Source organism: Vombatus ursinus, unplaced genomic scaffold, assembly GCF_900497805.2.
Source record: "Vombatus ursinus unplaced genomic scaffold, bare-nosed wombat genome assembly UNPS02014810.1, whole genome shotgun sequence".
NCBI classification, from domain to species: Eukaryota; Metazoa; Chordata; class Mammalia; order Diprotodontia; family Vombatidae; genus Vombatus; species Vombatus ursinus.
The window spans coordinates 30,984,263-31,000,163 of record NW_020954588.1 but is presented as its reverse complement, the minus strand read 5'-3'; positions in this window follow the sequence as shown (position 1 = coordinate 31,000,163).

Genomic DNA, 15,901 nt, shown 5'->3' with positions numbered 1-15,901 from the left:
GGGGCTATGGGAAGAGAAGGCGCTTAATTGAAGCTAAGACATCACTCAAAGCTAAAGAACACACCCCATCCCTGATACTTTAACAGGAAGGAAGGAAGGAAGGAAGGGAAAAAAAGCATTTAATAAGGCTTACTAGATGACAGTTACTGTGTTAAGCATTGATGATGCAAATACAGAAAACACTTTCTGGCCTTAGGGAGCTAACAGGGGGAGATGACCTATATAAGAAAGTGATGGAAAGGAGAAGTCGATATGTTCTAAAAAGTCACAGGAAAGGTAAGTAGATTACCACTAGGATAGTGGATTAACATGCCCTTTCCAGAAAAAGAAAATGTAACATTAACTTACTGACAATTCTCAAGCAGAGCTGGCTTTCAGTTTTCCATCATGAAATTAAAAAGTCTTCCATGAAGACTTCCCAGATTAACTTGTTAGCTTCTTTTAGTGCACTAACAGTACCATTTAATCGGACATATTTCTGTGTGTGTGCACGCATGCATCTTGTTCTCCCAATAGATTATGAGGTCCACAGGGGTAGGGATGATGTCTTAAGTAAACTTTGTATTCCCCCTTCCCCCACAACCTCCAAATACCTAGCAGAGATCTATATTCAGTTTTAACAAATGCATGTCAAATCAATGATTTCTGGCAGCATGACAGTGACTTACCCAGGGTGACACAGCTAGTATGGGTCAGAGATAGAGTCTTAAATCCAGAGCTGGTCCATCATATGCTGCATTTTGTTGATGTAAAGACATTAGTGAATTGCCTCATGTAATTAGCCTTTCCCTAACCGTACAGAAATCTCTTTTTATATCTGCTTGTAGAAGTGTTATCCCCCATCATCTTTCCAATGCAAAGGGGCAAAACATATAGTTATTGAATTGGTTTTATGCTAGATTCATCTCAGTTCTCAGTAAACGTAATTGGTGATAAGCCATTCATCACCTATCTTTTCCTGGACTTTCACACAGGGTAGTGGTAGGTGGTCTGTAGTGAAGATAGGGTCACAAAAAATAAAATTCAGCGAAGTCTCTTTTGAACTAAAATTAAATATTGTGCTAATCATTCCTTTATTAAGACCTTGAAATTCAGCAGCTTTTGAGTAATGATCCAATAGAAGAGGTCTGGCCATGTGACACCTCCTAATCCTTACTAAACACTAGCAGTTTGCTATCACCTCCAGGATCAAATAGAAATCCTCTGTTTGGCTTTCAAAGCCCTCCCTAACCTGGCCCCTTCCTACATATCCAGGCTTCTTTCACTTGACTCCCCTCCAGTGGAGATGGCTTCCTTGCTCTTCCAAGACACCCTGTCTCCTCCCTCTGTGCATTTTTTCTGGCTATCCTTCAAGCCTGAAATGCTCTCCCTCCTATTCTCTACCTCCTGCCTTTCCTGTTTCAAATATCAGTTAAAATTCCACCTTCTGCAAAAAGTCTTTCCTGATTCCCCCTTTACCAATAGTACCTGCATTCTGAAATCATCCAATTTATCACCATATATCTGGTATGTACATAGGTGTATGCATATTGTCTCTTCCGTTGGAATGTGACTTTCCTGAGGGCAAGGACTATTTTTGCCCTTCTTTGTATCTCCAATGCTCAGCACAGTAGATGCTTTATAAATGCTTGTTGACCAACTAAGAACAATATGGGACCAGGTGACTTTGCCTGAATTAAGCTACCTCATTCTTTCTGAATGTTTAAACCACTCTGCTTACTGTGTATCAGGACCTGGGCTAAGCACTGTGACGTCTACAATTACTACTACTAATAACAGATAGCTAATATTTTTATAGTGTTTTAAGGTTTGCAAAGCAATTGACATTTATAAACTCACTTGATCCTCACAACAACCCTGTGAGGAAGGCTCTGTTATTATCCCATTTTACAGATGGGGAAACAGAAGCAGTCAGAGGTTAAGTGACTTGCCCAGGGTCACACAGCTAGTAGGTGTCTGAAGCAGGTCTTCCTACAAGCCCAAGATTCTATCCTCTGTGGTACCTAGCTGCCACAAAGAAAGATGGGCAAGAGATACCACCCTCAAGGAAGCTGACTTTCTAATGTAGTGAAGAAAATCACCCAAATAAAAACTCCAGAAGTGGGTAGCTCTGAGCATGAGGTTATTATGCATTCATTCATTCATCCAGGATTTATGAAGCACTCTGACAGGGACTAACCACAGATTTACAAAGACACACATTTTACCTCATCTCATTGAAGCTGCCTGTAAGGCAGTGGATGAGTTCACTCACTCTTCCTTCCCTAAAAATACTCTGCCTATGTTTTCACCTAGGATATTGGCCAGTTATTCCTATATCCAAACACCAGCTTGACTAAATGTCCCCTTTAAATTCTCCCCCAATCCATAAAGAAACATAAAACATACATGGGTTGAGGAAGATATTTGGTAGATCATTTTTGGCTCCCATTCCACAAGCATTTATATTTTTTTCTTCTAAAGCTGAAACCAAATGTTTGGTTTCCTAATATTTTTCCTGCCTACTGAATTTTCCTTTCCTTCTTCTATGTGGTCACTTACAGCAGGCCTTTGTTTATGCTTCCAAAAAGGGACTATTTATTTATGTTAGCTTTGCTTTCTGGGCCTCCCCATAGACTCTATTTCCAATGGCATGTGGAGTCACTAAGCTTTTATTGTTGACAAGTGGTGGGTGGGGATCCAAGCTTTTGTGGTTAAATTGTTTTGATGATTACCTGTTAATTACCCCTTGTTGCCTAGCTTCTACAATGGGCAACTGTGGGGTACAAAATGAAGAGTGAAACTGACAGGAATGGAAAAGACAAAGAAAAAAAAATCACCACTACCCACACATACTTAGCTGGCTGTTCTTACCACGCTAATGCATTTCTTTAAAAAAAAAATTTAAGTTCGTTCATCAAGTGAAATCATTCTGAGTCAAAACACTTCCTCATTAACGAGTATCTATAATAAGCTGAGCCAAACAACATTATAAATGCCATTACAGCTGTGTCTAGCAACAATGTCATAACCGGAGACTATTACCATCAGTGACGATCGCCAAATTAGGTGTAACTAAGTGTCCTTGGTTCCTGAGCATCTGATTTCCCCAACAGGATATTGCTTTCAGTTTTCCCTCCAATAATATATCAGAAATTTGGTCCTCAATGGAAAAGTTTCAAAACTTTTGATCTGATTACCATTTGCAAAGTTCTAAGCATCTCCCTTTCAAGACTCCAATATCATCAGTTCTAATTATTATTATTATTGTTTCTTCAGGATGCAGCTAAATGTTACTTAGATGAAGAGAGAATGCTTTTTCTTTGAAATAATATTTACAGACATATTTTGAGCATAATGTTTAGTCTGAAAGGTGGACTTTTAAAAATAATGTGGGAGCATTAAAGATGGATATTTAGAGGAAATCGAAGACTGTATCCTGTAGTGGTTGGTTCTTTTAAAAAAATCAGAACTCTCCAAGTGATCTCAGGAAGATGTCCCACGTGAGATTTGGTGACAATCTTTGATATCGATTCAGTTAATTCTCTACAGGTCCTTAACCCAGGTTAAATAGATGTTTAAAGCACCATGTGTAAATTTCAGGGGGACCATGAACTTAAATTAGAAAAAAAGAATATTTTCACAAACTTCTAACTGGAATCTAATATTTTCTTAAATATTAACATAATTCTAAGAAGGGTCCAAAAGTTTTCATCAGGCTGTCATGGGGGTACATAGGACACAAGCAAAGGTTAAGAACATTTGCTCTATAATAAGACCCATATACCATACTACTGCTTATAGCTAGAATTTACTTGGGGCTCAAAAAAAAGTCCGTTTGATCGGCATTAAAAAATCCTGTGAGGTAGAGGCTGTTATAATTACCATTAGACAGGGGGAACCGAGGCTGAGAGAATTTGAATAACTTGCTGAGAATCATATATCTAGTTAGCATCAGACAGGAATTGAACTCATCTTCCTGACACCAAATCAGGCACCCTATCCATTGGGCCCAGATGTGTGGGTTTAACGCTGAGATTCTCTCTATTTACCGCGTCTCTTCTGAAGAACGTGGTTTAAGGCACAGACCTGAAAGGCAGAAGTCTCGGCAGTCTTGCAACCGCCTTGTGCCCTTAGGGGACTAGCACCCTGTAGAGAGCATCCTTACCTAGCTTAGGAAGAGGGCAGTTTGCTTGGCAACCAGGAGGAAACGGAAGGCTCTTCTCACCGATGACGTGGTAGGTAAGCACAATTAATGAAGCTTCAGGAGGGCTTTTAATAATTCCACAATGTGGCGTGTTCTCATTTTCTTTTGGTCTTGGACTCTACAAACTGTGATTTTTCTTGCACAAGTCACTGCCTTGTTAATGGAGCTGAATATAATAAAAACCAAATACTACAAATACTCTCCTAGCGCTGACAGAACAAAGGAATTGATCGCAGAATTTAGGAGCGTTCTAGCGGGCTGAATATTGAGATTGCAGGATGGCTAAGTGCTTTACAAACATTAGGGCATTTGAATGCTCCATCTCCCCAGGCTTTTCTCTGCCCTCGCAAACTTCCCGTGTCCCTCCCTCCAGGACAGAGGGTCTTAACTTTTTTTTGTGCCACGGACACCCTGCATGAAATCTGGGGAAGCCTATGGACCCCTTCTCAGAATGTTTTCAAATTATTTAAGGAAATGCTAAATTTCAGTTAGACTCCTCTGAATAATATTTTAAATGCATAAAATAAAATACATGGGATTATGAAGGAAACAAATTAGATTGAAATAGTTATCAAAATATTTTTAAGTTCATAGACCCCCCCCCCAGGTTAAGAAGTCTTCATTAAGGTTACTTTATATTTATTTTATAAGTATCTTGTAAGTATCTTGTATATAGCGATACATGTGCATATTCTCTTCCCTCAACAGAATATAAACTTCTTGAGGGCAGGGATCATTTTGCTTTTGTTTTTTAAATCCTGGGTTTAGCACAGTACGAGAACATAGTATGGTCCTGGCATCAGACCCCAGGTCAAATCTGGTGTCAGAACTAGCTTTGTCACCCTGGGCAAGTCACTTAAGCTCTGTTTGCCTCAGTTTCCCTTATTGTTAGAGATAGCACCTAGCTCCCAGGGTTGTGGTGAGAATCAAATGAGATATTTGTAAAATGTATAGCACAGTGCCTTACACACGGTAGGTACTTAATAAATGTTTCCTCCCTTCTTCTTTAATAAATTCTTATTGATTGATTATTTCACACACCACCCTCGTGAAGCATGTGCTTTCCTTGTCACCATTATCACAGAATAGGAAGCTGAGACTTGGGAAGTTCAAAGTACCTTTCCCAAGGTCACAGTAATTTTACTGAGACAAGATTTGAACCTAGCTCTTCCTGACTCCAAGTCCAGCCAACTCTCCTTAGTACCACATGGTACATGCAAAATTAACCTCAATATCTATATATAAAGTACCTAAGCATTAAAGTAAGTTTAAAAAAAGACTTACAAATATGTAGAATTTTGCAGTTTACAGAGTGCTTTCACAAACATTGCTGTATTTGGGTCTCATATTAGCACTGGGAAATAGATTAAGATCATTTTTCTCATTTGATGAATGAGAAAGTGAAGTCTTTGCCACTTACCATCCATGTGACCTTAGACAAGTCATTTTCTATTGGGGGCTTTAGTTTCCACATCTGAAAAATTAGGGATTCAGACTAGATTATCTGTAAGGTTCATATACTGTAATTTGGGGGCTGAGTCTCAAATCCTAGCCTCTTAACGCCACATTCAGTGGTATGTCTCTTCAGCTGCATTGTCTATAATAACTGGTTACAACCATAGAATTTTTATATATTGCCTGAGATTTCCCTAAGATCATACAAAGTGTATTCTAGCCAAATCCTTTGAGTTTGTCTTTTTATGGGAACATAGGGCTAGAATTGGAAGGGAACTTAAAGGCTAGCCCAACCCCTCTCATTTCACTGAGGTAAATGCAGTGACTTGTCCAAGGCCACACTGTTAGTTAAGTGGAAGAGTCAGGATTTGAATTCAGGTTCTTTGACCCCAAATTCAACTATATTACTCTTTCTTACACCTAACAAGAAAGTGAGGAACCAATGTTCTATGGCTACTTGTCTAAGTCTCCCTCAATCTAAAATTGTTCAAAATTCCAAGGCCAGGGCTCATAGTATGAACTGTTTTTGGTAAAAGTTTCACTGTTAAGCCAAATACAGACATTAAAAATTAAGTTTCAACTCTCTCTGACCACAACATACTGTATGAGGCAAGTGGGCAGTGGTGATTATAATGTCCTCTCTAATAGGGACCCATGTGAAAATGACCACATGGAATTCTTAATATTATGTCATTATATAAAATATTATAATACATTAATATATTAACATTTATTAATATTAATATATATTCTGTTCTGAATATTATCTCAGAATTTGAAATGCAGCATAGCCTGATGGGTGTAGGGTTAGCTTTAGAGTCAGAAAAACCTAGGTTCAAGTTTTGCCACTGATATGCATTTGCTATATGACCTCAGTCCATGCCTAAAGGCATGTTGATCTCTTACCTTCTCCCTCTTCCCACCATTGTACTTAATATTATCACTACCACCAGACCATGAGAGCAGGCAAGGAGGAGGAAATGAACTTCATTCCATCAACGTAACTGCTTGGAACACATTGGGATGGGGGCAATGAGCAAAATGAGGTTCCTGAATTATCAGAGCTTCCTCCTTTCCCCAACACCCCCAATTCCATTAACATATCCTCCCTCTTGACTTGGTCACAGGGTACCAGGTTAAGAGAAAGTAAAATATTTGATGGGACAACTAGGAGAGGCCATAGGGTATGAAGCACCAGGCCTAGCAGTCAGGAAGAAGCATCTTCCTGAGTTCAAATGTAGCCTCAGACACTTACTAGTTCTGTGACCCCAGGCAAGTCACTTAACCCCCTTTGCCTCAGTTTCCTCATCTGTAAAATGAGCTGGAGAAGCAAATGGAAAACCACTCCACTATCTCTGCCAAGAAAACCCCAAATTGGGTCATGGAGAGTCAGACAAGACTGAAATGAAACAACAGCCACAACAACATACTTGCTAACATAATGGGAAGAGAATCTAGATTCAAATCCTGTATTTGTCTATGTGATCTTAAGGAGGTCATTTCCCCACTCAGGTTATTCATCTGTTAAATTCATTTCAATAGAATAAACATTTATTAAGCTCCTGCCATATGCAAGGCACAATGAGGACATTGCACTGAATGTCTATATTCCCTTCCAACTCTAAATCTATGCTCCCATGATTCAAGACTTTCTTTTGGAGTCACTAGAATTCCAGCCCAGGAAATAGCCGTGATAGGGGTAGCCCACTTAAAAACAGGCCACATATTAAAACTGATTAGGACCACCCCTTAAACACCTCTTAGACCACAATTAAAAGAGCTTTGCTGCACAAGCAGAGTCAACAGAAAATCACCAACGACTTACAGATCTATATAAAAGCGTCAAAACGCACACATTATAACATTTCAAGAAATATTTTTTCTAGAGCAAGATTAAAGTCAAGGAAATAGAAAGGTTTCCATTGCTGTCATTGCATTCTTAGTATTTTACTTGGGAGAATGTTCCTTGTCAAGTGGAAAAAAAAAATCAAACGAATCCATTTCTCAACTGCTTAACAGACCCATTTTCCAATATAAGCGAAAAATGGAAACCGACCTCATTTCCATGTGAATATTTGCACTTTCCAATCGATGATGTGAACCTTAAGGGTAATGGGGTTGATCTTGGCCCCTGCGATTATCTTGGCTGAGGTGTGAATTTATTCTTAATCTTCTACCATTAGGTTTTAGAATTCCTAACTGAAAGTTGGTCCAGAGATCAAGTTCTTCAAAGGCCAGTTCAGGCCACAGCCCCAGGGAGGAGTTAAAACCCCAAACCACAGCCAAGCACATCCATGGAGTTTTTCCCCTCCTAGGTCACCGCAACATAGCTGACATTGTTAGAGACAAATTGCTGCTATTACCAAGCAAAACAATCGCGTTTTCGTGTTTTAAATAGTTCGAGTAACTCTTTAGAAACTTTTTCAGGCTGGGGAAGGAACTGACATCTCCATGTAGGGACATTTATAGAATTGGGTGCCGTGTGACAATTTTGCCTATTTCCTGGTCTAAACAATAAGGCTGAGGTCCCATCTGCTCATCGGTTACTCCCAGGCATGTTCTTTGGGCTTGTGACTCAGCCACACTCCACTGTGCAATTGTCTCACAACTCACAATGGTTTATCATCATTGTTTTGTATAATTGGAAACAGGATTATTTATATGTCCCCACTTATTCCACAAGCAAATTTACAAGGCAAACTGTCTCCCTTAATCTACAGAGAGACTAATGTAAACAGAGATGCAAAAGAGTATTCAGATTTATTGAATTACTTCCTTAAAGATCAATATTTAAAATGAATACATATTGGGCTAATTCAAACATGCAACATATCACACAAGTATTTACGCTGGAAATTTACAGCAGCCCAAGACATTTTAATACTGCTTCCACTTCCAGGAATACCTTTTTCCCCCCAAAGAGGAGGGGTAAAAAAAGAATTACAATTACAATGTTAATTAGCCTCATTTATAAACTTTTCATCTAAACCTGTGGCCTCAACAGGTCATATTTTAAACTGTTAAACTGTGAATTAAAGTTGCATTGAGTCTGACCCAAACAAGAAACTGCAGAGGGCCGGGGCAGAAATGTAAAACTTTATCATCCTCTCCTCCCATTGTGGCACGGAGACCGGCAGAACCTAGCAGTAACCTGCCACTCTTAGAACAGTATTTTAGTTTGACTCGGGCCGTCCCTGAATCCTATGGGTTTAAATCACCACTCCCCCACCCCCAGCCCCTTCACTTTATTGAGACCTCATCTTGGTGCTTTAAAATAGTATCCCACTGACAAGAATCCGTGGTTCCTTCAGACCCAATATCATGTCAAGTTGCTGGGCTGAGACCTCATATGCCAAGTCTCAGCCTACTATGAATTTTTATAAGTGAGTTATAAACCCCTCAAAAACAGGGTTTATAATGGAAATGCTGACAGACTCTTAACTATAGTGTTTCTAGTGGGTTCCTGTTTAATATACTGTATTTCTTCCCCTTGAAGATATTAATTTACTTTTTGAAATGTTCATTGCTAAGATTAAGCGTGGGTTTTTGAAATGTGTTCATAGGCAATTTATGCATGAGGAGAAATGTACTCTTCTCCAGATGTACAGAATACTAATTTGAAAATGATTTATAGGCCATGCTGTACTGTACATTCCATTCCCTGCTGAAAAGTTAAGACAAGGCTTTCCTCTGACATAACACTAGGACACTCTCATATATCGTGAGCGCGGCTGATGCGTAATAGTTGTATAAATTCATGTGATTCAAACTCCATAGGTTGGGAAGAAATGTGGAGGCTGCCAAGACCAGCAGAGTCAAGGGTCTTGTGAGGAGCAATTTTGGAGCACCTCAAGCTGCCAGAGGGTGGAGAGAGCGGACAGACAGTCAGGGGAAAATTGGAAAGCCGCACCCTGCAGAAGTCTACAAACAATCATCTCAGTGCCTCGTCCAGATGATAATGCTCAGTCAGAGCAAGGCATGCTTGCTTCCCTCTCTTTCCTTGATCAGGATATGCCCGGAATCCAAAACTAATGGGAAGACAACCAGAGACTTGGAGGTGTGGACGTAAGGAAGGAGTATGTTCCCAGTATGGAGGTGGGAGATGGGTGTCCTGAGAGAGGAACAGTAAGTAAGCCAATCAGTGAGCATTTACTAAGCACATATTATGTGCCAGGCACTGTGGATTGGAGCATTCCAGTCCTTACCTTTGTCTCCTAGAATCTCTAACCATTCAAGACTCAGCTAGAACTTCCCCTTGGTTCAACTCAATTCAGCTCTCCCTGTACACAGGACCTTTCCTGGTCTTCCAGTGGGTACCATTTCTTTTCCTCATCCCCTACATACAAACCCTCTGAAACTACTCAGCATGCATTTGTGGAAGGGAATATAGACCTGTATATGGAATACCTGGTGAAGGCACTCTTCTTACTAATCCAGATGGGCACTTTCCCTGCAATGTACAGTTTTAAAGAATTGCTTGAGGTCATGGAAAGGTTAAGTGACTTGTCCAGGACCACACAGCTAGCATGGGTGAGAAGCAAGACTTGAATCCAGGTCTTTCTGAATCCAGGGCTGGCCTTCTATCCACCATGCCACAGCACTTCTCTCCCAATGAATTATAGGTGCTTAAAAAATACTCATTGGTTGATTGGTTGATGGAATTAAATTGAATCACGATCTTTATTCATTTCCCACATGAACCAAAGACTCACAGGGGAAAAAGAAAATGGAGAATCCCAGATAGCTCCCTGCCAGAGCTGGAAGGGGACCTGAGAGATGATCATCTAATCTAATGCCCTCATTTTACTAATGAAATTGAATCCCAAGGGACATGAAGCACTTTGCCCAAAGTCACATAAGTAGCACAGGGGCAGAGCCAGAGCTTCAACCCAAATCCTTGTGCTCCCAACCCAGTGCTTCGCCCACATCTCCAGATTGTTTCTAAAAACTTCAAAAATCCAAGCCTTATTTGAAACTGCATTGAGATCTGCTGGTAAGGGCCTCAGTCTCCCTCCAGAGGGGGAAATAAAACTTATGCCTCAAGGAGGGGCTTTGATGGCTAATTAAATAATGCTTGGAAAGGATTTTTCTTCTCTCCAGTGAGGATTAAAGCAGGTTGACTAAATTTATTACTGAATAAGCCACAAAAGGATGTCGCTGGAAGCTCACCCAGGCTTCATCCAATTCGACCCCACAAGTTGAATCAAACATCTACTATATTCAAGGCAGCACAGTGAATAAAGCTCTGGGCCTGAAGTCAGAAGACTCATTTTCCTGAGTTCAAATCTGGCCTTAGACTCATCCTAGTTGTGTGATCCTGGGCAAGTCACTTAACCCTGTTTGCCTCAGTTTCCTCATCTGTAAAATGAGCCGGAGAAGGAAACGGTTAAGCACTCCAGTATTTTTGCCAAGAAAACTCCAAATGGGGTCATGAAAAGTCAGGCGTGACCAAAATGACTGAACAGCAAAAACAATATTCAAGGCAGTGCGTTAGGAGAAAAAGACAAAAATCGAACAGTTCCTTCCTTTATGGTGCTTATATTCTAAGGGGACAAATGTACACAGATAAATGAAAATAATTTCAAGAGAGAGTAAGCATACCAACTGGAGATAATGGGGGGAGGGGTGGTTAAGAAGGACTCTGTGTAGGAAATGGTACCTGAGCCTGGCTTTGAAAGAAGCTAAGAAAGTAACTTTTTAGACCACAATCATACCCATTCTTATAAAAAAAAAAGATATATCTTTATTTTGTAAGATTCATAAGGAAGGGAGCTTATCAATCATTCTAGTCCCATGGCCTCATTTTATAGATAAGGAAACTGAGGCCCAGAAAGATATAATAACTCACCTGAGTTTATAGAATAACAGAGATGAGATCTCATTTGAAGATGCCTGATTCCAGATCTCTTCCAATTATGCTAGCATACCTCCCAAATTTCCATTCTGCCCTTAATAAAGTCCTTACTCACATATGAATCATTTATTTCTCAAAAACTATCTCTTGAGTGGCCAGGAGGGTCAGATCAGTCTCAATATTTTGTAAGTTTTAGTCTGTAGGGTATAGTTTTTCCCCCTTCTTAAAAGGCTTTGGAAATTACATTTAAGATTGGCAATATTCTTGTATAATGTTTTTAAGGATGAAAGAGAGTCTCTAATCCAATAAAATGGTTTTAAAATAGGATGACCTCCTCTTCCTCCATAAAAAAGGTTGTTGGGATGTATACAAAAATCTGAGTAGATTATTTCATGGTGATTATGTTTTTTTCAGGCAGAGATGGTCTTCCTAAAATAGCTATAGGACAAACATTGGGCATACAAATGACAGGTCACCAACAGGGAACAGTGCAGCATCTCTGCAGGATGACCCAAGGAGAGGATTTTCAGGCTAATAATAGCTCATGATATTTCTTGGAAAGACGCTTTGTAGCCTCAGGAAAAAGAAAAGAGCTATCTCAGACTATCCTATCCAGATCCTCAGACTTGAAAATGTCACACTTTCAGAAGGGGTCGAATTATTGGCAAAAGGTAAAATGCAAGAATCATCAACAATTGGAGAAGGCTTCTTAAGCAGCACCATATATACATATATATACATATATACATATATATATCATGTCACATATCATGACATGTCATGTCACATTTCGTGATATATCATAGAAAAGAAGAGCAATGAAAAGTGTTTTCCCATTGGTTTTCTGTACTGTTAGTTATTATAAAGGTCCAATCAGAATGGAATTGTGGAGAGCTAGAGATGAGGCCCAGGGTGAGCTTTTTGAGGAAAGGGGAAGGAAGAGGTAAGAAATAGAAAGGGAGGGAAAGAAGGATATATGAAGGGTTAGGAATGTTCTAGGAAGGACAGCTAGGTGTCACAGTAGACAGTGCACTGACCCAGGAGCCAGGAGGACTTGAATTCAAATCTGGCTTCAGACACTTACTAGCTATGTGACCCTAGGCAAGTCACTGAACCCTGACTACCTCAAAAAAAGGAGGGGGACTAGGAGAGGGATGAGGAAAGAGAAGAGAATAGAAGATAAGGAAAGGGAGGGTCCACAAACTAGAGCAGCAGGACAGAACACAAGACAGTCAGAAAGCCTATATTTGAGTCTTGGTTCTATGACTTCCTAACTCTTTAACCATGAGGCAAGTCAAGAAGCATTTACGAAGTGCCTCTATCTGCCAGAAACTGTGCTAAGCCCTGGTGATGCAACATAAAGCAAAAATAATCCCTGCCCTCAGGTAGCTCATAATCTAACAAGGAAAGATAACATGCAAACAACTATGTACAGATAAGATAAATATAGATAAGATAGGTAAGATAAATAAATACAATGTTACTAACATTAAGGAAAACCAGGAAAGGCTTCTTGCTGATGGTGGGGTTTTAGCTGAGACTTGAAGACAGCCAACGAAGCCAGGAGGTACACGTGAAGCTAATCCCAGCTGAGTTATTTCTTAACCCAACCTGCCTCCAGGATTGTTTGGGAGGCAGAGGATGGAGAGAGAAGAAGGAAGGAATCACATATTTATGATAATATGAGTCAATTTCTTTTTTTTTTTCAGAAATGAGGGATAATTGTTAAAAAGATATCTAAACAAAATTAACCAAACATTCAATCTTCGATTTCAATAAGTGTGTACATTCAAAACAACTTTAATGTAGATCTCTTAAACCTGCTGTGAAAACCTGCTCTTCGTTGTTGTTTGGTCCTTTTTAGCTGTGTCCAACTCTTTTTGACCCCATTTGGGGTTTTCTTGGCAAAGATACTGGTTTACCATTTCCTCCTCCAGCTCATTTTACAGTTGAGGAAACTGAGGCAAACAAAATCAAGTGACCTGCCCAGGGTCACAGAGGTAGTGTCTGAGGCCAGATTTGAATTCAGGATGAGGAGTCTGACTCTATCCACTCCAATCACCTAGCTGCCCCTCCTTCCTGATGTGTTGGCACAAAGCATACACTTGAGTTACAATTTAAAACAGAAATCTGAAGAAGGAATCAAATTTTTAATCCCTGTTTTCAAATTGTCCTCAGTTTGCATCCCCAGGTTATCTCCTCCCCCTTCTGAAAAAGTTTAGCTCTGGGGGCTTACAGCCTCTACTTCCAACCCTTACCTCAAGGATGTCAATTAAATAAATGCTCGTGTCCCCTCAAACACCCTTCCTTCCCAGTTCACTAGCCTTACTGAACTCCTGTAATTTGTCCCTTTATTCCACACCAGCCACACACATACCCTTTAGCTGTATTATCTGTATATTTTCCGCTTGCATGATCTGGAACTCTGAAATCCCACTCTGACCACACTTTCCTATCTTTCTCTCTCTCTCTCCTAAATCTGTTCTCCATTCTCCCTACAACTTGATGCTCCATTCCATTTTCCCAGCCACTCACTCATGTTCTGGCCTGATTTTCCTCCCTTAACCCAACCTGCCTCCAGGATTGTTTGGGAGGCAGAGGAAGGAGAGGGAAGAAGGAAGGAATCACATATTTATGATAATATGAGCCAATTTCAAAAATGTTAGAATTACTGACATGAGCATTGAGAAAATAATGATATAGTTTTGATTTTTCCATCTTAAGGCAAGAAGAAAAAGTACTTATAATAATAGTAGTAATAATGATAGTTAGCATTTATGTATGTACCAGACACTGTACTAAATGCTTTACAAATATTGTCTAAGAGTTTGGATAACTGTACTTTTCAAAGGATTCTTTTGATTAATCTATGACAATTTCAGGTGATAATATACTGGCCATCAGTATATATATATATATATAGATATAGATATATAGATATATATAGATATCAAACAGGAAAATACTGTGGAGAATATCTCACAAAATACTGTAGAAAATATCTCACAAAATACTGTAGAGAATATCTCACAAAAGAAATCAGAGAAAGAATCCCCAGGCTCATAATATGGATAAACAAAGCAATGAGTAATAAGGGCTAACATTTCATAGTGGGATGGAATTTGGAAAGCTTTGTGCATACATCATTGCATTTGATCCTGACAACAATCCTATGAGGTAGGCACCATACAGGTATCATCACCCCATTTTATAGATGAGGATACTGAAGATCAGGGATGTAAAGTGATCTGCCCAGGGTCCCATAGCTAATACATGTCTGAAGTAAGATTTGAACCCAGGTCTCTCCTACCTTTTTCCACTTTATTTTTCTGCCTCTCAATTATCCAAGTGGATATAATTCCCTGAGCAGCTGGAGTTTACTGCTGTCAATTACAGTGAAAAGGATATAGGACAAGAGAATCCCAGGGTTCTCTTCCTTCCATGTAGCCCCTCAATCTCAGGGGAGCTTCCTCCAATCATATTCACCATTCTAGTCTCCCTGAGGTAAGAAGGGAGGAGATAGGGAAAGCCTGTCATAGAATTTAGAAGAAGGTCTTTGTGGTTTGAAGGACAGAAAAGCTGGTGGACATTTTTCATCCCCACTTTTTAGAATGTATCTTTTCTCTCTGGTTAATAAACAACTATTAACCTGGTGAGAAGTTTTTAGTGGATCCCAAATGAGCGACAAAAATTCTTCTGACAAATGGAATCAACAAAACATGTAGGAGGCTTGATAAAGTTAGATGACTTTTCCAAAGTCACATAGATAGTAAAATGGCAGAGCCATGATATTTAACATCAAGCCAAGAGGATTCACTTTTCTCTTTTATAAATTGAGGGTATTTGACTCTATGATCTTAAGGTCTTTTCTGCTCTAAAATCTTAGGTGTCTATGTTTGTAAAATCCATTTAATTTGATACCAGTTTTTGGTTTTTTATTTGATCTCTACTCTTATCCCTTGACTTTATTAAATGCCTACTTTGTAAGACTTTGTAAGGTTTCTTTTTGCTGCAGACCTATAAACTTAGAAGTTGAGTCAATGTTTGACTCTTTTGTTCCACTGAGATTTTTACATGGTTTCTTGAAGAGAGAGAGAGAGAGAGAGAGAGAAAGGAAGGAAGAAGGATTTACATATCTATGATAATACAAGCCTATTTCACAAATATTAGAATTATTGGAGAGAAAGAGAAAGAAAGAAAGAATTCCCATATTTATGAAAGGAAGGATTCACATATTTATAATGGTATGAGGTTATTTCACAAATATTAGAATTATTAGAGAGAAAAAAGAAAGAAAGAAAGAAAGAAAGAAAGAAAGAAAGAAAGAAAGAAAGAAAGAAAGAAAGAAAGAAAGAAAGAAAGAAAGAAAGAAAGAAAGAAAGAAAGAAAGAAAGAAAGAAAGAAAG